This window comes from Scardinius erythrophthalmus (assembly GCF_964197995.2).
Source record: "Scardinius erythrophthalmus genome assembly, chromosome: 10".
NCBI classification, from domain to species: Eukaryota; Metazoa; Chordata; class Actinopteri; order Cypriniformes; family Leuciscidae; genus Scardinius; species Scardinius erythrophthalmus.
Window position 1 is genome coordinate 5,796,141 of NC_138230.1, and position 26,632 is coordinate 5,822,772.

The 26,632-nt window shown below is 38.5% G+C and overlaps 2 protein-coding genes across 2 annotated transcripts in view; both read left to right on the forward strand.

Moving 5' to 3' along the window:
- Nucleotides 1-26,632, forward strand: part of LOC308697125 (uncharacterized protein) — a 450,215-nt gene that overhangs the window by 383,653 nt on the left and 39,930 nt on the right. The window lies entirely within an intron of this gene.
- The window catches only part of LOC308697154 (uncharacterized protein), a 190,591-nt gene that overhangs the window by 72,429 nt on the left and 91,530 nt on the right, over nucleotides 1-26,632 (forward strand). The gene's annotated exons all lie outside the window — the stretch shown is intronic.

The window sequence follows — 26,632 nt, forward strand, 5'->3', positions numbered from 1 at the left end:
CTCTGACGCAGATTAGAATGCGTGATTTTTTAAAAACTTTATTTAAAGGGGCCGTAAAAAACGTAGCTGCAATTGGTCAAAATCATTAATATTTTGAGCAAATGAATTGCATTCCAGCTGAAAAAACAAGCGTTTTTAGTTCAAAGAAGTTCTAGCGCGAAAATGTTGCCTATAAATAGTGTTGCGCGGCTTTTTCTAATCAAACTGACAACACTATGGATGACAAGTCGTACAATAACGGCAAACCCGCAACAGAAATAATAAAATTTTCCTCCATTTTGCTTAGGAACTAATGTGGTCGGAACCAAAGTTTACCGGAGAACACAATCTTGTATCGTCTCAGGTGGAGGACTTCTACATTCCGATTGGTTGCCGCCGAACCGCGTCATAGCTTATTACCATAAATTTGACTTGATTTCAACTCTTCTCGCCGTCCAAGACGCGCCGCGCCGCCCTCGCCGGAGCTCGCCGCTGGCTCTCATTGAAAATGAATGGCTTCCGGCTACTTTGACACTCTCGCCGCCAGCGGTGTGAACGCACAGTAAGTCACCCAACTATCAAACCTGGTGTTTTTGAAACAAACGCCCCTGCCTTCAGCACTGTATAGCACAGGAAATAACCCATTGTTGTGTTCTGTAGGCTACTACTGTCTTTGATTGTTTGTGATAACAATGAATCATTCTTTCGGAAATGAAATGTATTTAATTGACCTATCGGTAAGCCACGGCCTCCTTAGTTACTGTTGCTATCTCAGACAAACAATGGGGGACCTGTGCCCCAGTAGAGCTTTATGTCTAGCAACACCCCTGCTCGTATCTGCAGCTTTTACTCCTAGTGCTGTCATTGGCTACTGTCTCAATTCCTGTACATATTTATCGCGATATTCGTAAATAAGTTGCGCCCCTTCATGGAAAGTAGTCGGATGTCCCACAGTTTATAAAGTTTATTTAAAGTTCACTGTCAGAAAGTTTATATTAATTGCATTGTATTCATTAAAATTATTACAAATTGGTCCTCCTCTGTTCATGTTCCAGGGATACATGATATCTCTCCACACCTCATAACTGTTTGCAGTGGAAAAAGCTCATCTGAATGACAGAAACATGTGGGCAATGTTGTTTAAAACGTTTAGTAATGAAACAATAAATGTTAAATAAATAATATCTTTAATGGACAACTGGATATCTAAATAAAGACTTCTTCAGCGCGATTTCCTACGGATAAAATATAATTAAAAAAATATCAATAAACAGCAAAGCAATATATCAACCTAAAAAAAATGTGGAACACAACTTGTTCAGATTTTTTGCTTTCTTTTTCTTGCAGTTATAGAGTAAAATATATTTTGTTATATATATATATATATATATATATATATATATATATATATATATATATATATATATATATATATATAAAATATAAATAATTATATATTTAAATTTGTACATTTTAATAAACTCAAACTTGTATAACTTTTTTTCTGTTTCACTTTTGATCATTTATTTCACTTCAACAATAATCTGGCAAATGTCTTCTTTAAAATAAGACCAACAAGACCAAATCTATATTCCAAAGCATTCTTGAATTACAACCATTTAGTTTGGATAGTGATTTTCATGTTTATGTCATTTGCCAGGTTAGGTGTTCTCATATCTTTGAAAATATATGCGATTTAAAAAGCCCACTTCGAGTCTTGACTCAATAGGCTAAATGCCAATGGCCGTTGTGACGCACTTCCACTGAAATCTCAGCCACCGTGAATACTTCCGGCTAGCCTAAGCGTCCACTTGTTTTGGTAGCTGCTTCTAATTGACATGAAGTCATCAAAGTTTAAATACCAGAGAGTGTCTGGTACTACTGCCGAACACTGCTGTGTGCCACAGTGCCAGGCATCTGGAAAGTACAATTCTGTACTTAGTTTTTTTACTTTTTCTGCTGATGAGGAGCTGAGACGTAAGTGGATCGTCAATATACGGAGGGACAAATTCACAGTGACACCTCACACCCGGGTGTGTAGCCGGCACTTCAGAACGGAAGACATCCGTGAACCAGCAAAAGAAACAGGTCGTCGGCTGTTAAAAATGGGTGTTGTTCCAGTTTTATTTGAGTGGAACAACTTCTCCCTTCCACCTACAAGACCAGGGGTTTGGGAGAGAAGGGAAAGACCATAGATATGTATAGAAAGGCTAGATGGCTCAAGGCGGAGTCAGCTGTGTCGTCACTTGGCGGCCATCTTAGGTCAGGAGACTGCGCTGCTGCTCCCTGCTGCTGTGGACGGAAGGTGAGTGACATACGCCAACTAAAATGCTCGTAACTTGCTGAATTCTTGACGGATTTACAAACGGTTTGGTTTATTACAAACGTTATTAACGTGGCTATAATTCTGAATGCTTAAACATTTTGAACACAATTATTCATATGTATGCAGTATAATAGCTACATCTCTGACGTTTATAACAAACCAAACCGTTTGAAAATCGGTAGAAAATTGAGCAAGTTATGGTTATTTAAAAGTACATGCACCATGTTATGAGTGAGCGATCATCCTGTCGTAAGATGGCCGCCATGTGCGGATGTCGAGCTCCATTGGCCAGCAGCGCGGACGAGACATCTAGCCTTAACTGTGCGTTCACACCGCCGCCGACTTGAGCTGCAAAGAAGCTCTGGCCGCCCAGTCAAAGACGCTTGTCAAAAAGTACGGGGAAGCTTGTTGACGCTTTGGCCGCTCTGACGTAGCAGCATTCTGTGTTCGATCATGGAAGAAGAGAAGTGTCACACCATGAAATGTAAACAGAAAAAACAAGCAATGCATTCAGCAATTTAGGATATCGCGCAAGATTTGTCAACACAGAAAACATTTCATCACTGGAGAGTTTTTTTTTCGACACCATCGTATCAATTGATTTTGAATAATATGCGCGAGGGAGAGAGAGAGAGCAAGAGTCTTGCATTCAAGACAGCGCTCGGGTGAGTAAGCGCGCGCGCGGCCGGGGATCTCTCTCTCTCTGCTCGTTCTTGCTGACAGGACTTTAAAACACATGCAAATGATACACTTTCACTGTATGATGGTTAAACTCTGCAATTAATAATTTTTTCTCGGAACTAATGTTTTGGTAGGAACGAAAGTTTACATCGTATGTTTCTCCGGAATCAGCCAGCGCGAAGGACGTCTATATTCCGATTGGTTGCTGGCGTTTTGCCGCTGCTTGCCGCTGAACCGCGTCATAGCTCATTACCATAAAGTTGAGCTTCTCTCAACTTTCAGATTGACGCTCAAAACGCCCAAAACGCGACGCCGAGGAATTTGACGCTCCTTGCAGCTGAGAGAAGCCAGCTTCCATTGAAAATGAATGATTTCCGGTAACTTTGGAAGCTCAAGTCGGCGGCGGTGTGAACGCACAGTTATAGACCATTTCAACGGCCTTTCGTCTGTTTAAGGAAGTGACGTATTTGGCCCTAGGACGTTTCCGGTTAGTTGTCGAGCGCATTCAAAACAATGGCGGGATGCGCTTGATGCACAGTGGGATTGCGATCATTTATTTAATCCTGCTATTTAGAATATCTAAATTAAAATTAGGTCCTTGTTACTCGTTAGTTGGGTCCTCCTTCTGGCCCGAAACGAACTTTTTTTTTTTGGAAATTAAAATGTTTAAATTCCTGAAAAACGCGCCTGGATTGCATCAGTGAAGCGAGAAGGCTGAATACGCAACTATGGCAATATACAGCACACATTTCGATTCTGGTAAGTAAAATACTTTCCCCCTCCCATTGGATTATTTGTATTTCTTTACGTTAACTGTTTATGAATGCTGCAGCATAATTTAAGATAGCTTTGTTCGTTATTGTTTACATATAAACAGCATTTTGACGCGTGTAATTTAGTGAAAATAGGCCAAGCTTTTATTTCCGTCTTTTCCCCTAAATGTTCTGTGGGCTGTAATTAAGTAGGAGTTAACATTTGTTGGCTAGCTGTCTAGTTAGTTGACAACTGCAGTAAGTAACACATTACAGAATGTATACTGTATAACAGTTAACTTACCTGAATGGTGTGCTGCAGTAGTTTACAAAAGGTAACGGTTAACATTTTTCATCACTTAAGCTTGGCTAATGTTAATTCCAACATTTACTATAGTACACAAGCATTAGTTCTTAAATATTGTGCATTAACCAGATTAAGTTAATAATTGTTTTTCTGCTTTTGTCTTCAATAGGAAAGCCATCATTTGTAATTTAAGACGTCCAAGACTACTACAGGGAGACAGGAACGACAGCCAAACCACATGTGACCATACAGTGTGTGCAGAATTATTAGGCACCTTGATTTTCTGATCATATTTTGTTTTTCAGACACATTTTTACCAATTCAAAACCACATTAAGCTTAATAACTACTATTCATTTTGTATTTAATATATTTAAGGGATATATAATTGTACATTAAGACTGGAAATGAAAACGCCTTATATTCAGGTGTGCAGAATTATTAGGCACGTTTTCTTTTACAGATAAAATAAGCCAAAAAAGAGATTTAACTCGGACTGAAAAGTCACAAATTATTAAATGCCCATGATAAGGAACATGACCATTGGACAGTGAAATCCTCATTGGGTCAGACAAAATCAGGTGGAGAAGAAAAGACACATGTTATCTGCAAAATAGTTAAGTGTGAAACCATCAGGAACCCTTTAGTCTCCAGCGCCACCATTTTCCAGAACTGCAACTTACCTGGAGTCTCCAGAAGAGCAAGATATCAGGATCTCAGACACTTGGGTTCACAAGCTGAAGTGTAGTAAAATACATGAAGACTGTTTTTATATGCTTTATGGACAGACAGATTGGGACTGACTCTTGAAGGACCAGCATCACATCCTCTTGTTCCACTGTTTGAAGAATTCATCTTCATCGGTAAGTTTTGGGAGTTAATTTTTTTTAAATGAACTCCTAAAACTTAATGCCAGATTCTGGAAGATTAATTCTTCATGTATTTTACTACACTTCAGCTTGTGATTCTTAAGTGTGGGGCATTTTTTTAGTATTCTTTACCTCTCTTTTTTGGCTTATTTTTACTGTAAAAGAAAACATGCATAATAATTATGCACATCTGAATATAAGGTTTTTTTAATTTCCAGCCTTGATAAACAATTCTATATCACTTATAAATTATTACATACAAAATTAATTGTAGTTAAGATTAATGTGGTTTGGAATTGGTAAAAATGTGTCTGAAAAAAAAAATATGATCAGAAAATCAACGTGCAAAATCAATAATTCTGCACACATATGAACCCCCAGATGTGTTCGAGACCTTGAGGATTGATATTGACCCCCTTTGTTCAGGGACTCATAACTCCATTTCTGTTTGTCAAAAAAAGTCTGTGAAATGTGTTTTATGTTGTTGTCTCAGTTGTTGAAGCAGATTATGTTCATACAAGTATTTATTTACACATTAAGAAATTTGCTGGAAATAAAAGCTGTTAAAAGTGAGAGGATGTTTCTTTTATGTATTTTTAAATATATACAGTAGTCAACATTTGAAGTGGATAAAAACCTTTCATCAAAGTTAACATTAATTTTGAACAATACCCGTTCTTGTCTTAGGACAACTTTGATTAACTTTTTTGATCCACTTCAAATGTTGACTACATAAATACACACACAGCTAGCAAATCTGTATTTGACTATACTAACCATAAAATAACATTTTCCCTTCAAGGACCTAAAAAGTGTATTCTGTATGTTTTATTCTTAATTTTACAATTATTAATCTTCACTTCACGTATACATTTCTCTTAAATTACTAATACAGGTTTATGCATTAGAAAAAAAAGACACAAGCATTACATTGCTTTCACCTTCTATTTATTTGTGACCACATGAGGGGCTCAGATAGGACATTTAAACCCTCTCGCACACCGTTCCACAGCAACACACTTCACGCAACTAAGCACACACATTTGGAAACGAATGAAATGAGTACTGGCATAACTTGTCATAAATGAAGTCCGTTTACTAGCGTACATTTAGCGTTGTAATATACATGCATGTTCTCTAAAGCTGAAACGATATGTATTTTGAATAGCGCTGTACAAATAAATATGAATGTTTGCATAGATATGCCAGCAAATGCAAGTGAAATGCCCACTCGTAACCTCCCCGGACAAACCATGATAAGTACGTTTTTGACGCTGTTTGACTTGCTTCATCTTCACCAAACACAAGATAGATGTCATCAACATTTTACGAACGAATGTTCCCAACCTTTCTGCTAAGAAATTAATTGTAAGTATCCAGACTGCGATAGGCTTTATCGCATCTCTCGTGTACACGCAAGCAGCCGCAACACCCAATCGGACTAACGTTACTAGTATAAAAGTATACGCATCAAAGTCTTATTTAAAGGGTCCGGTAATTCCAATCATCGTTTATTTTCAGTTTTTGGAAATACTTTAACTGTTGCCTTTTCGCTAGACATAAAAGTTACGCGCTTGTTTTCACAGACCTGAGATTTAAAAACGCCGCCACCGGAAATGCTTCAGGGCCAGACATGCGCAGTAGCATTCCAACGGAATGTTATTGTTTACGTCCTTGAAATGGTCTATATGATATCTATGGGAAAGACCACCGCCGCCAGAGGATGACAGGGAGGATACACCGGATAACGTTACACCGGACAACGTAACATTCGGCGTCCTCATGCAACACGACTATGTATCGAAACCTGAGGCTGCAGTCGTTGATTTGGTGTTGGAGGAAAATACTTCTCTCCAGGAGGAAAATCGCCTGTTACGCCAAGAGATCGAGGGCCTTACATAACGTTAGAAAACTGTTACTGCGGTTATGGGATAGCTTACATTAACGTTAACTTACAGCACCTGCTATCGTTGACGTTAGCTCACTTTAACGTAAATAAAAACCTTTTCTGCTTTACCTCTCTGGATCTTTGGGGAATCTATGAAATGCTAGTTAATTGGTTGTACACTGGTAGTTGTTGCAGTTGATGGCATTACACTGTTTTCTTAGTTTACAATTATTTCCAGACATAATGTTCCTGCTGTATACGGTAGTTGTGCTAACGGTAAAGCCATTGGTTCAGTCCAAAATGGCATCAGCACGACAGCAGTGCCATCTAGCGATTTTTATCAAAACTGCAACGGAGTTTCGCCTCTTGGTACTTCTATACTAGTCTCGCGTAGCCAGACCTTCAGACAGACTGACTGACTTTAGCCAACGTTCCGTGGGCGTCTGAGGCTGAGACTACTTCTATACTCTTTGATTTAGTGACATGGCATCTGATGCACAGAAGCCAATGGCACATGTCCATACAGTCGGCATCTAGTCATAGTTGGGGGCGTGGCGAGGGTGGAGTCGGCGAACATCGTGTGTATATGAATGAAAAAAAAATGTAATATTGCGAGTCATTGACGCCTGCCGACCGGCAACGGTACATTGCAAAATTATAGGGGCTAGGGGTGGCACAGGGGGGGACCAAGAACCAGTGAGGGGGGGCCCATGGGAAATCAGAAAATTCAACTGGAAATAAATATTTGTTTAGAAAACATTAAGCACGATTTCAAAAATATTTGCAATGCCCTGTGCCCTTATATAGATGGTATTAAATGTGGCACTGCATTCTAATAAATAAAAAACAAAAAAAGACTCCTTTTCATTCTCAACCACTTTATTTCTGTGACTAATGTGCAATTTTGACACAAATTAATTAATTATGATCAATGTATCACTTTTTATTGTAAAACATCAATGCTTGGGTTTTAAATATTCAAGTAAACAACAAAAATGCCAGCAAACAGTCGCTTTTATCATGTTTGTTTTGCGATCTCACTGTTTCCAGTGATTTCTTTCTGATTGGTTTTCTGATAAAACTTCTGTACAAAAGGCCCGGATGCCCTTAAATGGCTTGGATGATTTTGACCAATCACAGCGCACGAGGTTACTGTAGCGTCACCTGGGCTGAAACTGAAACCGCGTTAGAGAGAAGATGCAACGCATGTGAGAGTGTTAAGTTCGGGCAGCTTCATTGTAGTTCATCTAGCTATAGTAGTTTGATTACGATTCAGTGAAGTTTATATGGAGTTGCTGTGTGCGTGTATGTCAAGTAAGTTTATATTTCCAAATATTTCCTGTTGATACCAAGAAACAAGTAGTTTATATTCAATAGTCTAAACAGTAGTCGATTAGAATCATTCTGACAGGATTATTCTTTCTATTTAGTATGTTTAGAGTTTCCATGTGTTATTTGAGGTAAACGTCATGTATTGGACATTATTTTATTGTTGGATGCTTTAATTTGGAAATGATTATCATCACATGGTGATCGGCTGTTTATCACATGCATATGCCATGCCCAGTCGCGGTATTTACGCGCTTCTAGCGCCACCTTGTGGCGATGTTCAGAATAAGTATTTAACATTGTCCAATAGTACTTTATTAATGTGAATGTTGTATATAGCATGCATACTGTTAATTATTTAAATGTTTATGTTGTAGAATATGTATATATTAATGTTTATTTTTCTTGTAAATTTGTTATAGAACCACACATGTAAACTCAACCAGCTCTTCAGTAAACAAGTTAAACTTGGACCCTGTTTGGTGTGTCTCTTCAATTAATTCGACTTATGCAGTTCTGACCGACTGCCTGCTGTGTTTCACATCCATCTAAATTAATCTACATTCGAACCTCTTCATTTTAACTTCAGTTTGTTGGTGAACAGATGGGTTAGTGTGACATTGTTCCCGAGAGGCTTCTGGCCCGACAGTGGAAACGTGGGAAATAACACCTGCTCTCTGAGAGCATACAGACAGTCGGAGCTGATGTTTGTAGTGATGGTGAAATGAAGCTTTGTGAAGCACCGGGGCTTTCCCCCTCAACTGTATTGTAAAATGGTTCATTACTCGAAGCTTGTCAACACGCTGCACAGTAACGACATCTTGTGGTCAAAAGGTGGAAAAGCTGCCTTTCTGTCCCAGAAGACCCATCCTTTTTTTCCATGTAATATATCACTTTGAGCTCCATAAACCACAAAGCAATAAATGTAATCCTCATAATTCATGTGTTAGTGTTTATGTAACCTAGTTCTTACACAATGTATGAACAAATCTGCTTTGATCAACAAATGCAGCCTTATTCACATAAACTTTAGCCTCAGTCCTAATTCTATGAATTCATAGGCAAGGCTCATGTGGGCATATATAATCAAAATCAAAATCAAAAGATAGTGTGGAATGGGGAAGTGCTTGTGAACTGGGGAGCTGACACTTTATTTTGTGGGTCATTTAAAAAATTAATGATGTTTATTAAGGAAAAGGACTTGTTCAACAGTGTGAGAGCTAAGTATATATTTTTTATTTATTTACTACTACCGAAGGGCATGACACTCGAAACCTGCTCAAGGGGTTCGCACTATTTTTTAATCTGAATACGAAGCAGTTTTGTGACTGTTAGGAAACAAAGCTTTGGATGCCACAGATCATGTGGTTATGGCAAAACGAATCAAGCTCCGATACACTGCTTCAATGTGTGATGTTTCCTTTTTTTGATACAAGCTCCGAAGCCTCTGTGCAGAACGTCACATCACTCACTGTAAGCTTAGGTGGTCGCACCAAAGCGCTTCCGGTCACAAAGCAAAGGTTATCCCGATGGCTGGTGGACGCTATCGCTCTAGCATACGCTTCTATAGGCCTGCAATGCCCCCATAGGCGTCAGAGCTCACTCCACCAGAGGCATGGCCTTCTCCTGGGTGTGGTGTAGTGGAGGATCTGTTGGATATATATGTGCAGCGGCCGGTCAGTCCTCGCCGTCCACCTTCGCCAGATTTTATAACTTGGAAGTCCCTGCGTTGCAGGCGCACATCCTTTCCGTATAATTGGAGCTGGCCTCCTCGTGAGCCTCCAACCTTATCTGAACCAGTTCAGCTCTACACACACCTGAAAACATCAGAAAGAAGTGTGTTCATCACATCAGTATCATTAAGCTGATCACAAACCCTTTATACCACAACTGTAGAGAGTCATATTCATTTCATAATGTGATGAATATCATTGATGTGAATTCAGATGAATTACAGTCAAACCAAAAATTATTCAGACACCAGATATGATTTTTGATATTTTTTTAGTAGTGTGTGCAGGACACTGTAGTTAATTTATGTTAGTGAGGAGAGCAAAATAAAGTCAACTGTGACATATCATAACCAAAAATTCTTCATACAGTGACTACCAGTAAAATCTATAAACATTTGGGGCCAAAAATGATTGGGACACTTTGAGCTGATCATGTTTTGCTGAAGTGTTTTTCTTTAATTGCTAATGCTCTTTTTACACACAGACTGAACACAATGAAGCATTGCTTGGTGATTGGTTGAGCTAAACTGGTATTATCTAATTGTGTAGTTAAATTTAACATCTGACAGATATTCAACATAATTCATGTGTGAGACAGTCTAACAGAAGGACGGACAAAACCAGTCAAATATCAACTGATTCGATAATGTGTCATATTTTATTACACGAATGATGTGTAACACATTTACAAGTGATGAATAGTTTACACTTTAGATTAGGGGATGCAGAAAGTGTTGAAATGATTTATTCATGCGTTTACACATCATTGTGTTGAACACTGTTACTGACCTGTTACAAATTATCTGTACGAGTATTCAAGGCATTTACAGCACTTTCTGCACCCTCTAATTGCTACATGCATACAAAAAAAAACACATAATTTATTAAACATTAATGAAACGCATATTCATGTTTTGTAAATGATTAGTTAATAATTAACTAATTAAATGTAAATGACTTATAACGGAATCTACAAAACATACATACAATAATTAACATATCACTTAGTAATAATTTATGAACCCATAGTCACATTTAGTAAATAATTTACTAATCCCTTGTAAATTCCTTGTAACAGAATTTACAAAACATACATAAAATGCTAGTATATCAGTTGTCATTCATTTGTCAATCATTTATGAATGTTTTGTAAATGATTAGTTCATCATTAACTAACCACTTATAAATGACTTAGGCTACAACTGAACGTTATTATAAAATATTACCCAATTTTTTCATATTAAACCTTACATTATTGACTGTCAAATGTCTCTAATGCTGTGACTGTAAATGCTCTGTATATTAGTTTGACTAAAACACTGAAAAGAACCAGTTCACATGAATGATTTGTCATAATTATTAATCATTTACATTAATCTAGTAAATGTAGAAATATATTCACATTACACTAAATCATTTGTACAGCTAATCATGAGTATTTTAATTAAAAAAAATCATCCCAACAGCAGTTTATGGGTTTCAAAGATCATATATGAAACAGAATACATAAATCATAACTCATTTATAAAATACATTAGGCTAGTTCATCTCACTTATCACTATTATACGTAAATACTTTCTAGTTCTGATTCAACCTTTAAAAAACACATAACGAGGAACCTGATAACCAGCTTTTTGTAAGAAAATAGCTTATTAACAGAAAAAACGAATAATAATCAATAAAACTTGACACATGACTTCAGCTGTAATAATAGCACCACGTTCATACTAGATTAAAAAACAAAACGTAAAAATAATTATATTTAAATAGTGTCCATTATGAAGGTGTTTGCAGCTTTTTAAATGTTAGCCTATTTGTTGTTGCACCGGTAAGTTATGAAGTTTGTTTCATTGTTTTCGGTTGATCTCAATTATTCTCACCTTTCGTCGAATCTCCATTTCCCAGAAATCCAAGCGCGGTACCAATCACGACTAACAGCACAGAAAATCTAAAATTCACTTTAAACATCGACATGTTTTATACTCTGAACATAAAAGCGGAATGAAGAAGTGACATTTCTGCTGTGTTGTTTTGGTTTCGGTTGAGTCAGTCATGTGACCCGCGGCGTGGCGTCATCACATGACATCTCAGATCTCACATACTCGGATGTGGTAAATGAGCTCACGGTCCGTTTCACCGTCTTTAGTGAAAGTTGTATGTAGGACATATAGGCAATAAGATATAGGTTACAAATTACGGTATTTCAATGTATTGCTCTTAGAAGTGAACAGTCATTAACAAGAAGAAGAGGAATGAGAAACGTAATTTCCGTCATCATCACGTTACCACGCGAGCCGGTGATGTTGCGAACACGCGTTGGAGGGAAACTGAATTCTCCGGAACAGGTGGATATTTTCACATGCATACATTGAACTCTCAGCAAAGTTACTAGATCTTGATATCGGGGATCGAATTGTCTGGAATTTATTGTTTCGGGCTACCTTCATACAGAACTTTTTCAGCAATTTTCAGCAGTTTCCCTGAATTAAAACCCAGTGTGTTTTAGCTAAAAATATCGGGGACTTCCGCATTATTCCGCATTATCGTGGACCGCTAACATGCAGTAAAGTATGTAAATAAATATCCTACAGCCAGATTGTATGTTTGGCTCTTATCTTCTTAGTAAGTTTATTTATGTTTAGAAATGTCAAAATCCTGTTAAAATATAAAAAATAAACAAAATAAACTTCAACTTCAAAACTTTCAACTACGTCTAGGCTAAGAGTTTTAGTAGACTACATTATGACGCATTGGATATTGTTACTTTTAATATATTTAAAAGTAGTCCATATATAAAGAAAATAAGCAATAGGATGTAAAAGAACATAAAAAAAAAAACAAAGAAAAGGGGCAAAGGGATAGTTCACCAAAAAATCCCTAAATATGATTTAAAGGGCCAGTTCACCAAAAGTGTAAATTTTGTCATTTACTCACCCTCACCCTCATGTAGATCCAAACCTGTATGAGTTTCTCTGTAATGTTGAACAGAAAGGAAGACATTTTGTTGAATGTTTGTAACCAAACAGTTAATGGGCACCATTGACTTCCATAGTATTTTTTTGTCCTACTGTTGGAACACCCACATTCTTCAAAATATCTTCGTTTTTGTACAACATTACAGATAAATTCATACATGTTCGGAACAACATGGCAGTGAGTAAATGACAGAATTTTCCTTTTTTGGTATTAATGTAATCAGTCAACTTGGGTAAGGATGATGAAATCCATCAGTTACACAGGCTTTGAATTAGACAACCTTAGTGTTATAAATATAATAGAACCTTTATTCAATATTTAAAGCTTAAAGTTACCATGTACAGATCTAGCACATAATCAGCTCTTTTCTGTTCTCTATTTTCTATTCTAAATTCATAAATTCAGCAGATGGCAGAATTATGCATCTAACACCTATATCAATATCCAGAAACAACTCATATTTAAATTTGATCATCATTAATGTGTTTTTTTCATAATTTTTTTTATATTTCATAGGTAGGCTAATGGTGTAGTTGAGGAATCTTGCAGTAAATAGGTAAAAAAGTACTTCATATCCCCCAAAACACAGCATAAAAATACAGATGATATGATATATAATTTGTGTCATTAAAATTTATATTTTAACTCAATACATGTTTGGGGTCATATAGACCACAGATGCACTGAGTGTAAACAGGAAACTAAGAGCATAAGAGGGTTAAGAAATCCGAGGTCTCCACATTGCTCTTATTTAGACTAAGTTGTATCATTTGGAAAACCACACATTTTCAGAGACGAGATGTGCTTCTGTGTTCCATGACGCGGCATAAGTAAAGTTTGTCTTAAAGTTCCCCTATTATGCCCCTTTTCACAATATGTAAAATAAGTCTCTGATGTCCCCAGAGTGTGTATGTGAAGTTTCAGCTCAAAATACCCCACAGATCATTTTTTACAGCATGTTTAAATTGTCATTTATTGGGGCTCAGAAAAACGCGCTGTTTTAGTGTGTGCCCTTTAAATGCAAATAAGCTGCTGGTGCCAGCACAGGGGGCGGAGCTTCATGAGCTCGCGCTCAGTCTCTCAGGACAATTTCATCTCACGGAATGATGATAATATCAGAAACTCTCAGTAATCTCTCGGTAGAGTTGAGGGAGCATTTTCTTTAAAAACTAAATAATTCCACCTCATCTTCAGCGGCTGCCTCAGATTTCGGGAGTAAATAGAGAGCGCTATGTGGATTAATACATCCAGCCACACAACACCTACAATGCTTGGGAGACATTCTCGTCAGTGAAGCAACTGTGAACTCGATCAGGGCGGGTCTATGTTGAAACAGCTGTGTCTGTCAACACTCGTGGGCGGGGCCTGTGCTTAGTGACGTCACTAAAACAGCATTCTGAAAACAGGTCGTTGGGAGACACTGTTACTGTTACACTGTTACACTGCATACAAAGATACTCATTGTCGTAATCACACTCTAGATCTAATATTATCACATGGAATAGATGTTGATGCCGTTGAAATTCTGCAGCAGAGCGATGACATCTCAGATCATTATCTAGTCTCGTGTAAATTACATTTAGCCAAGGCTGCAAAGCCGACTCTGTGTTATAAATAAGTTAGACCTATCACTTCTGCCACTAAAGATTGCTTTATCAATAATCTTCCTAATCAGTTTCATCATCTCAGCATCCCAGATAGCTTAGAAGAATTTGATACTGCAACAGAAACTTTTAACTCTCTTTTCCAGCACTTTAGACACAGTTGCTCCGTTGCACTTAAAAAAGATTAAAGAAAATAGTCCAACGCCGTGGTACAACAAGCACACTCGGGCCCTTAAGAGAGCAGCCAGAGAGATGGAGCGCAACTGGAAGAAAAGAAAACTAGAGGTATTTCGGATTTCATGGAAGGAAAGCTCAATTACTTACAGAGAGGCTTAAAAAGCTGCTAGATCTGCTTATTTTTCAACCCTATTAGAAGAAAATAAACATAATCCTAGGTATTTATTTGAAATGGTGGCTAAACTAAAGCCTCAAACACAGAAGTTTCTAAGCAGCACAGCAGTAATGACTTTATGAACTTCTTCACTTATAAGATTGATAATATCAGGGACAAAATTATAACTATGCAACCGTCTACTACAGTATCGCATCAGGCAGTGCATTGTAGTCTCCCTGAGCAAAAATTGTATTCATTCATTGCTATAGGAGAGGAAGAATTTTGCAAACTCGTTAATTCATCTAAATCTACAACATGTATGTTAGACCCTATTCCGACTAAGCTACTGAAAGAGATGCTTCCAGAGGTCACAGATCCTCTTCTTAAAGGGATAGTTCACTTTGAAATTTAATTTTGGTATGTTTTAGCTTACCTCAAAGGCATCCAAGATGTAGGTGTCTTTTTTTCTGCAGTAGTTTCAATTTTGATATTTTTAGGTCAAACCGTTCTTGTCTGTCAGTCATATAATGCAGGTCGATGGTCACTGTCTCAAAACACAAGCACAGAGTCCAAATTAAAACAATTCCCCATCGTCCAAATTAAACAATTCCCCATCGTAAGTACACATTGATGGCCTAAGACACGAAACGAGCGGTTTGTGTGAGAAAACGAACAGTATTTATATCGTTTTTACCTCTTGTAACACAGCCACGTCAAAGTGATCTGAGGGCGCGGGCGCTTCCTGCTGTGTAACGTGTGCGCAGACCGGTGCATAGATATATAGTATATACACTAGATGTCGCATTGGCTACGGCAGTTCATTGGAACGAATGTCTTTATTGCGAAATCTAGTGTATATATATCTATGCACCAGTCTGCGCACACGTCACACAGCAGAAAGCGCTCGCGCCCTCAGATCACTTGGACTTGGATAAATACTGTTCGTTTTCTCACACAAACCGCTCGTTTCGTGTCTTAGGCCATCAATGTGTACTTACGATGGGGAATTGTTTAACTTGGACGATGGGGAATTGTTTTAATTTGGACTTCTCTGTGCATGCTCTTTGAGGTGGTGACCACAGACCTGCATTATCTGACTGAGAGACAAGAACGGTTTGACCTAAAAATATCAAAATGGAAACTACTGCGGAAAAAAAGACACATCTTGGATGCCCTTGAGGTAAGCTAAAACATACCAAAATTTAATTTCAAAGTGAACTATCCCTTTAATATCATTAATTCATCTTTGTCTCTAGGATACGTACCAAAAACCTTTAAGCTGGCTATAATTAAACCGCTAGTTAAAAACCCGCAACTTGATCCTATAGAATTAGTCATTTACAGGCCAATCTCGAATCTGTCTTTTTTGTCAAAGATATTAGAAAAAGCAGTATCCTCACAACTGTTTTCCTTTCTTGAAAGAAATGATATCTGCAAGGATTTTCAGTCAGGATTTAGACCGTACCATACTACTGAGACAGCTCTCATTAGAGTCACAAATGATTTGCTCTTATCATCCGATCGTGGTTGTGTCTCTCTATTAGTGTTACTTGATCTTAGTGCTGCATTTGACACCAATGACCACAACATTCTTTTAAATAGACTAGAAAACTATGTTGGCATTAGTGGATTGCACTAGCATGGTTTAAATCATACTTATCTGACCGTTATCAGTTTGTAGCAGTAAATGAAGAGATGTCTTATTGATCACTAGTTCAGTATGGCGTACCACAAGGCTCAGTACTAGGACCACTGCTGTTCAATCTGTACATGCTGTCCTGGGGAAATATCATTAGGAAACATGTAATTAGCTTCCACTGTTATGCTGACGATACTCAGCTGTATATTTCTTCAAAACCTAACGAAACTTACCAATTCACAAAACTAACGGAATGCATAGCTGATATAAAAAATTGGATGACTTGTAATTTCCTACTTCTAAATTCTGAAAAAAAACAGAAATTCTAATTATTGGACAAACTTCCTCACGTAATAACCTAGAATACTGTCTAACACTTGATGGCCGGCACAGGGGGCGGAGCTTCATGAGCTCGCGCTCAGTCTCTCAGGACAATTTCATCTCACGGAATGATGATAATATCAGAAACTCTCAGTAATCTCTCGGTAGAGTTGAGGGAGCATTTTCTTTAAAAACAAAATAATTCCACCTCGTCTTCAGCGGCTGCCTCAGATTTCGGGAGTAAATAGAGAGCGCTATGTGGATTAATACATGTGATCCGGTGCCAATTTCGATACCTCAGTTTCGATACCGATTCCTGACGATACTTTTTTCAATACCATATGTTTTAAAATTTATTTCAACATCAACAAAAAGATGCTTTTTGAGGACTCAGATGCTTTTGGAACCGAAATTTGCCACCGAAAGATAAATAATGTTTTGATACTCATAGGATTGGAGTATTTTTTTCGATACCATAAAAGTATCAACGTTCGATACCCAGCCCTACAAATGCGGAACAATTAGTTCATGCGATCATGACCTCAAGGCTAGATTATTGTAATGCTCTACTGGGTGGTTGCCCTGCACGCTTAATAAACAAACTACAGCTAGCTCAAAACGCAGCAGCTCGAGTTCTTACCAGAACCAGGAAGAATGACTATATTAGCCCGGTTCTGTCAACACTACTAATAGGCTGCCTATTAAACATCGCATACATTTTTAAATATTGCTGATCACTTACAAAGCACTAAATGGTTTAGCTCCGCAGTACTTGAGCGAGCTCTTAACGCATTATAGTCCTTCACGTCTATTGAGATCTCAAAATTCTGTCCAGTTGATAATACCTAGAATATCAAAATCGACTGCTGGCGGTAGATCCTTTTCCTACTTAGCACCAAAACTTTGGAACAGTCTTCCTAACATTGTCCGGGAAGCAGACACACTCTGTCAGTTCAAAGCCAGATTAAAGACACATCTCTTTGACCTAGCATACTCATAATACATTATAGACTTCTATAATTCAATGTTAGGCTGCATAGATTAGGTCAGCTGGAACCGGGAACACTTCCCATAAATCCTGATGTACTTGTTACATCATGAGAAGAATGGCATTTACGCTAATTTTAGTGTCTTTGTTTATCCCGAGGTTTTCCCGCAGCCTGCCGGATTCAGGCCGTATCCAGATCTGACGAAGGATATTCGCCTGGACCCGATGACAGCGCAGTGCTGAAGTGCCAACTAGTCTCTCCCTATGGAGGATCCCTTTACCACTCTACAGATAAAGAGTTGTCAGAAAATTTGTTTCGCGAATCTACCCTGAAAAGGCAAAATAAAATTCTGTATCAAAATTTATAAGGAAAAACCTGTACATTGTTTAGGCTTGGTTTGTAGGGAATTACAAACCTGCGCTCATATATTCAAACACACATAACTACAGAACCAATTCTTAATGCACATGTGAACGCCATCAGCCTTCATCACAGGTTCGCGTTTAAAGTTTGTGTAGAGAGAATGGCGTCGTCTTAGCGGCCCCTAATTAAATAACAAATGATCGTTGCGACAGAAGCGAATCAATCAAAAATAACTTTAGCTGGAAGAAAACTTTATTAAAGAATATAAAATATAAAGCCAAAACAATCTCTGTTACCTTAAATTATACGTTTATCTCTGTAAAGCTGCTTTGAAACAATCTACATTGTTAAAAGCGCTATATAAATGAAGATGACTTGACTTGACGTAAGCAGTTTTTGGCCTCATCAGCAGAATGCCAAAATGTTTTAACATATTGTAAATTTCAATTGTTAGATAAATGATCTAACTATTATATCTAACTATCAACAGTTATATGTGAAACAAGCTCAGGATTCTTGTTTATATTGAAAATTGTTATTGAACCGCATGTTTAACAGCGCTAGTGTTCTTGGCCTTGTCAAAGTTCACACAAGTCACAAAGTTTTCACTGTGACTCTGAAACAAGACCAAATATTAGCATGTAACATTTTGGACACCTTTGTTTTTATGCATCTTTGATTTTGTTTGCATTTCTTCTGAAACACCCTGTTTTGAAATTGTTTACCAATTTTTAACAGCGCCATTCTCAATCTATTGCAGCGTGTCTATTTTCCTTACACTTTGAAAAACACACTTTGAAAAACAACTATGGTTTCCTAGAATGTCGTCAGCTGGTAGAAATTTCTCGCTTATGTCTATCTCACACCTATCACAGGTGTAGCCTACACCACCTAATCTACAGCTAAAGAAAACATCTTTCTATAAATGACCCTCAAAATCTGTGCATACAACAAAACAGTGCATCTGTGTATGATGATTTATCAGAAAATTACTTTTGTAAGTTTTCTTTTGCTTTATGAATGAAAATAAGCTACGTTCATTGCACACATATGTTGGCAAAATATAGTATTATGTTAAAGATATTTTCTGTGGAGACGATAAGTGTCTATTGTTAGAGATTATCCGCATAGCACATTGATACTTAACGTTATTAAGACACCTAGACTAAAGTGAGGAAACACGCTTGAATGAGAAAAGACAATGACGTGCATGGTGTTTAAAATGCACTAAGTTGTGAAAAAAAAATCAAATGTGGTGCTTGCTCTGATTGAGACAGAAGAAAGCTGTTTCTCTCGGACAGAATGTGAGTGCGAATTCAGTTATCTTTCACGGCTTATTGCTAATTAATAGTGAAATACACACACAATTATTTCAAAAACCCCACTGTGTGTAGTATTCACGTAAACACAGTCAGCTATATCTTAAGTGAACAAGCAATGTTGTGAAATCCAGATGTTTCAGTATTAGATATGTGCAATAGCTCTTAAAGTGACAGTAAATTTAAATTTAAATTCAATTTCAAGTTTATTTGTCATATATAGGCTACAAATATCCATAATAATTTGTACATGCTGAAGGCTCAGGCATTCTGCAGCAGTGCAATATAATACAATTTGGAGGAAAAAAATATATAGGCCTATATTATGCAAAACAAATATTATGTTAAAAATATGTATGTTTGCTTTGTGTATTAAATAATAGAATGTGTAGTATGTGTGAAGTACGTCTAAAGTGAAAATATTGTATCTGCCGCTGTCAGTGTTTTTCCTGCTAATCAACAAAAGACAAAATCGCTCAGTGCTCTTTAATATTTAATTAATACAGTGATTAATACAGCCTTTGTTTTTGAAATATCAGATGAGTTTATAATTTTTAGTTAGTAGAACTGAATTATTGTGTAGGCCTACACTTAATTCTTACTGTTTTAACAATGTTTTTTTCTCCAGGGTCTGTGCTGAGTATTACAGGATCACACAAACTAATCCGAAGAGCACCTTTTTCTCTTTGTTAGATGAATACACATCTAATTGTACAGAGCAAGTGGTAGAGCATATAAGATGAGATGAAGATCTTCCTAGACCAACTTAATCATCAGGTAATTATTTTGCATGTGATCATATCTCTCTGGTTAAAGACTGAATTTTGCCATCTCTTTTTCAAGGTAATTCCCATGCTTCTTTTTGGATATAACATGCATATAACTTTTTCCATATTTGTTTTCTGTGTTTCAGACACAGAAACTCCAATGGGCTTGCTCAAAGAAAGGCTACAACTCTCAGAGCTCTACCTTTGTTAATGAGGGAAAAGTTTGGAAACATCCTAAAGATTAGCCTGGTAAAAAGATGTTTGACATCAGCATATACACTCACAATTGATATAATTTCACCTGTTCACCAGATCCTGTTAGGAGATCCAGGAACTCCATATGACTCTACTGATTTAAACCAATCTTCACTGATGCAATAAGATCAGTTTGGGTGATGCACAGAATGTGAGCCTTTATACACTTTGCATGTGCGTTTTGGGTGACCTATCTCTCTTAAACAAAATAAAAAACATTAAATCAGAATGGCCGTGGATGACATTGTGCCACGCGTAACCACATTAAAGGAATAGTTCACCCAAAAATGAAAATTAGCCCATGATTTACTCACCCTGAAGTCATCCTAGATGTATATGACATTCTTCTTTCAGACGAATACAATCAGAGTTATATAAAAAGATTCCTGGCTCTTCCAAATTTTATAATGGCAGTGATATAGTGGCAGACTTGAGGGTGAGTAAATCATGGGCTAATTTAAATTTTTGGGTGAACTATCCGTTTAATACTGATATGGCATATAACAGCACAGGTGCAGGAAACTGGAAGATGTATTCTGTTTATCAGTTTTAGTTCTATGGCTGAATTTGAACAAGCTTAAAAACATCACTACCTTTACTTTTCAAGTGAAGTTACATGAGCACGTTTAGGGTCACTCTGTGGTCTGAGTTTTTCTTATCTCTTACTCGAGCAGCTTCATGAAGACTGAATGAATCATGGACGACACACACACATTCAGACATGGAGATTCTTCTCCAGGATTCAGGTACTTCAATCTTCATATAATCTTAATGTTATATAGAAGACTCATTTTCTGCACATAACAGGGTGGTGTGTGTGTTTGCCAGGGTTGGTATAGTGATCTGTTGTCTCTATCATATTCTGGTCCGGGATATACAGTTGTTGGAGACACTCAGGGTTTTTAAACATTGTCCAGAGACACACAGATACAGTAGACAGTAGGGCTGCACGATACTGGGAAAATATGTGATAACGATATTTCTTGCGATATAACATTTCCCTAGAGCAGTGGTTCCCAAACCTGTCCTGCCGGCACCCCAACACTGCACGTTTTCTTTGTCTCCCTAATCAAACACACCTGATTCAACTCATCAGCTCATTATCACATGGGTTAATGAGCTGATGAGTTGAATCAGGTGTGTTTGATTAGGGAGACAAAGAAAATGTGCAGTGTTGGGTAGGGGTGTGAACCGACACTGTTCTCACGGTTCGGTTCGATTACAATTATCATGTCATCGATTCAGTTCAATTCGATATCACAATGCATCGCGATGCACCGCATCCTCAATTTTAAATTTGTCTTCAAAAGTGATTTGAGTGCGCGCGCGTGTGTGTGTATGCTAGCTTGTTCGGGAAGCCACAGTTACAGAAACAGTGACATTCCAGTTTAAGTTTCAAATAGTAAAGCTTGTTTATGCCATTAAGAAAAGGAAAATCTGTCAAATAAATGTTGTTTTAAAGAAATGTCCATTTAAAAGCAGCGCTCATTAATCAGTGTATTATGTTACCATAGAGATGCGCGCATCAACCGTCGCCGTGGTTGAAGGTGACGATCATCCATTTATAATCACGCATAACAACACAGAATAATTGTAATTTGACCATCGGGTGTGGATACTTAAATCAGAGAAAATTATTGGGGCGGGTGGATGATTTATTTTTGGTTGCGGATTCGGCGCTGGAGCTCATCCGCTTACTTTAAAGCAGTCAGACTCTTCCAGGCGTTAACAGCTCGCGGGTGAAAACGGCTAACGTGGTTTATCAAGTTAGTGGTATTACCTCCTGCATATTCTATCTGTGCGTTACATGAGCGCACACAGCGCGTCTTCTGCAAGTCGTGCTTACCAGGTTGTTCATAAAAGCCGAAATGTGCCCAGATGTAGACTTTAAAAGTATTTGGAGCATTTTTAATCACTCGCACTCGCGTCTCACTTCCCTCTGCCACTGTATGCTACTGCGACAAAGCACATTCGCAAAAAATGACGTCAGTAAATTATAACCGGTTATGGTCTATTACTGAACCGATACCGAATCGTCCTAGTCTGCATCGCGATGCATCGTAGAAACGATTAATTTTGACACCCCTAGTGTTGGGGTGCCGGCAGGACAGGTTTGGGAACCACTGCCCTAGAGAAATGCTATTTTTATTAGCTATTTAAAAAAATCATTTCTATAGCCTATGTAATGATCATACTAAAATAAGCAGGTAAAATATATTCTTCTGATCTAATTAAGTCTAATTCAGGAAGAAAATATGAAATAAAAAACTTTTAGGCCAAAGAGGCGAAGATAAAAATGTTTGTCATTATTTTCTTTGTTAGTGAGAGATTTTCCCTTTGTGTTTTGTTGTTTGATCAACATTAAAGGGATAGTTCCCCGCAAAAATGAAAATTGTCATAATTTACTCTCTCAAGTTGTTTTAAACCCGAATAAGTTTATTTTTTCTGTTGAAAATAAAAGTTCCCTTACGAGAACATTCTCTCGTACTGCGTTGCAAACGCTGTGGGAAAACTCCTTTTCTCGAGAATACTGAAGCCTTTATTTTAAAACGCATTGCAGCTGCACAGCGAGAGCATGATAGCTCGCGTGAGAGAGCTGATAGGCTGTGCTGCGGCAACTGCACAAACCAATGGCGAGTGAGCATGAGCATGCGATCCAATAGGAGCGCTTGGCGCCCTGCCATTTGCCATTCTTTGCTAAGCTTCTAAAAAAGCGCGTTGTTTCAAATGCCGCTTCCCATCTGCGATTCCTGCGGGGTTCCCCTGCATGTGTCAGACTGACACGCCCAGTGTGCTATCTGTCTCAGCCCTGAGCACGCCAACGCAGCGCTCACTAAGGTGGCTGTCATCTCTGCGACAGTATGCCTGTATCTGTCCTCCGATCCAGACTCGCTGTCGCTACTTCAGAGAGTGAGCCCACCCACCTTCCATCTTCGGCGCCCCGCGAGCCCCAAAGGAAGAAGCGACGCGATCAGAGGATTCCTGAACGCGGTGATTTCAGCGCGTGCACGCCGGGTCCTTCCCCTCGTGCCTCGCCGACACCCCCTTCTCCAGTTCGGTTCATCAGGAGCGATCAACGCCCCTCTGTTGCAGCGGCGGGACTCGTTTCCTTTTGCGGATCTGCTGATGAACAGGCGCATTTGTGCCCTCCCACTGCAGGAAGTTGGAGGTCAAAAGCGGTGCACCCGTCCAAGCCATGCAGGATCACTTCGGCTATGGCCAGCCGCGCTTATTCTGCCGCTGGTCAAGCCGCCTCTGCACTTCACCCCATGGCAACTCTTTAGGTATTCCAGGCTAAGCTTCTCCGAGCTATGGACGAGTTAGGCCCCTCCCCGGATGCCTTTAAGGACCTCAGGAGTGCTACAGACTTGGCACTACGGGCCACAAAGACCACAGCCCAGGCCATCGGCCGTAACATGGCCAGCCTGGTAGTGTTGGAGCGCCATTTATGGCTGAATTTAAAGGGATACTCCACTTTTTTTGGAAATAGGCTTATTTTACAACTCCCCCAGAGTTAAACAGTTGAATTTTACCGTTTTTGAATCCATTCAGCCGATCTCCGGTTCTGGCCGTACCACTTTTAACATAGCTTAGCATACATCATTGAAGTGGACAAGACCATTAGCATTTCTCTCAAAAAAATGACCAAAGAGTTTCGATATTTTTCCCATTTAAAACTTGACTCTTCTGTACGGCAGTAAAGTTTCTTGATTATTACGCAGGAATAAGAGTATAGTTCCTAGCCATATCAGCCTAGAAAATCGCAACATTACATTTTCCGTCAGTCTTAGTGCACGATGTAACTACAAGAGTCAAGTTTTAAATAGGAAAAATATCGAAACTCTTTGGTCATTTTTTTGAGAGAATGATTCCACTTCAATGATGTATGCTAAGCTATGTTAAAAGTGGTACGGCCAGAACCCATAGACAGTATAAGAAGTGGACAGAGCCATCTCATTGGATCTCAATTGAGACAAGTGAAGCCCACTTTTAGCGATTTCTTAGCACTTCCTTTCCTGACGCGCAGACTCAAACCGAGCTTGACGACGTAGATGTGACGTCTGTCTTCTAGTAGCTGTGCTGAGAGAAATCTGAATCATTCCCTTCCGAATCTTGCAGAGACGGAGAGTGTGAGTAGAAGGTGTCCATGAGCTTGGAGCAGGAGAAACTTTTGCTAAGTATTCTGATTAATTATTTTGTCATTTTGCCTCCACGTCCCCCCGATTGCGCGCGAGCTTCTCCTCCCGTCCATACGGTAATCTCTCTACTGTGCGACAGAGAGTCGCGTGGTTATGACGCAATCGTTAGCCTACTTTTACAAAAACTGCTTCTACGGGGCCATAACATAAGCTACAAGGTAATGGAGCATTTTATACATTGTCGTGTTTCTTTAGAAATACATAATGGACAAATGGAGTCTTCAAACGCCTCAGATGTAAAGTTATTCGCTGTCAAAGTGATGCCAAAATGAATGGGAGTCAATGGGATGCTAACTGCAGGTGAAGTTCTGCTACAAGATGGTGGCACGCGGCCGGCTTCAACTTCCGGTCGACTTCCTTCCCGCTTGCCAGAACCGGAGATCGGCTGAATGGATTCAAAAACGGTAAAACTCAACTGTTTTACTCTAGGGGAGTTGTAAAATGAGCCTATTTCCAAAAAAAAGTGGAGTATCCCTTTAAGGCACAAGTTCCTCGCTGTTGTCATTTTCCTCGCTTGTCTCTACTCCCGCCATCAGTTTTTATTTTCCACTCTGCTCTAATCCCCTAGGTTTCCCTTTGGGCCCGATTTAGCCAATGGCATAATAGCACCTACTGGGGAGGCGGGTATAAAGATAGTAAGGCCACATCTGATTAGTCAAATTTGGATAAACAGCCTATGCATGCAATACACAAATGACTGGCACATAAAATAAATTTCATTTATCGCACCTCTCTGCGATACAGATATTGCATATACTATTATCGCGATGGCGATAATTTTCCGAAATATCGTGCAGCTCTAGTAGACAGGTAGATGATATATGACATTATTCTTGGACAGTCTCATCACTCTTCAACATACTGTCTTAATAGACAACCTTCTCATGTGGGATTTATTTTCATGTTAATTCAACCAAGTTGATTCTTGTCTCTATTCTGTTATCTCTGTTCTATTAAAGTCAGACAGAAAAGCGCTGAGCTTGGTTAAGTAACTGTATTTGTAATTAGTTACTTTCCACCTCTAGATATAGTTGGTACCCTGAGGGTCTCGTCTCACACATGGTCTTTTTACACTTTCCTATTAAAAGAGCACGCATCTATGTCAATTAACAGGTGAAATGATCCTTGTACACTGTAATCACTCTTCAACATTTTCTGAAGCTTTTCTGCATCTGGATGTAAAAAAAAAACAATCCCAAAATGAACTTTTGTCGGTTTTCTATTGAAGCCAAAGTTGCAGACAGAAATCAAACCCACCGGAGTCCAGCTGTGTGTCCATGAGGAGTGACCAGTCTATGGGGCTTCCAATAGCATTTAGAGGAAAACACACGTCAACTGATCTGAGGTACAACATTAGATAGATATATATATAGATATATATATATATATATAGATATATATATATATATATATATATAGATAGATGGATGGATGGATGGATGGATGGATGGATGGATGGATGGATGGATGGATGGATGGATGGATGGATGGATGGATGGATGGATGGATGGATAGATAGATAGATTCTATATAAAGTTTATCTAAATGTAAAATTAGCAATATGAATTCTTGTCTATTATGTCATATCTGTTTATTTTAAATCGTCTGTTTTATTTAAGTCAAAGTTGCAGACAGAAATCAAACCCACCGGAGTCCAGCTGTGTGTCCATGAGGAGTGAAGCGTCTATGAGGCAGCCAATAGCATTTAAAGGAAAACACACATCAACTGATCTGAGGTACGACATTTTTGTCTAGAGCAGTGATCTCAAACTCAATTCCTGGAGGGCCACAGCTCTGCACAGTTTAGCTCCAACCAGCTCCAACTTACACCTGCAAGGAAGTTTCTAGTAATCCTGAAGACCTTGATGGATCAGGTGAGTTTGATTAGGGTTGGAGCAAAACTGTGCAGAGCTGTGGCCCTCCAGGAATTAAGTTTGAGATCAGTGGTCTAGAGAGACTAGATCTTCTCTGGAGCCCCTAACACAACCACAACACATTTTTG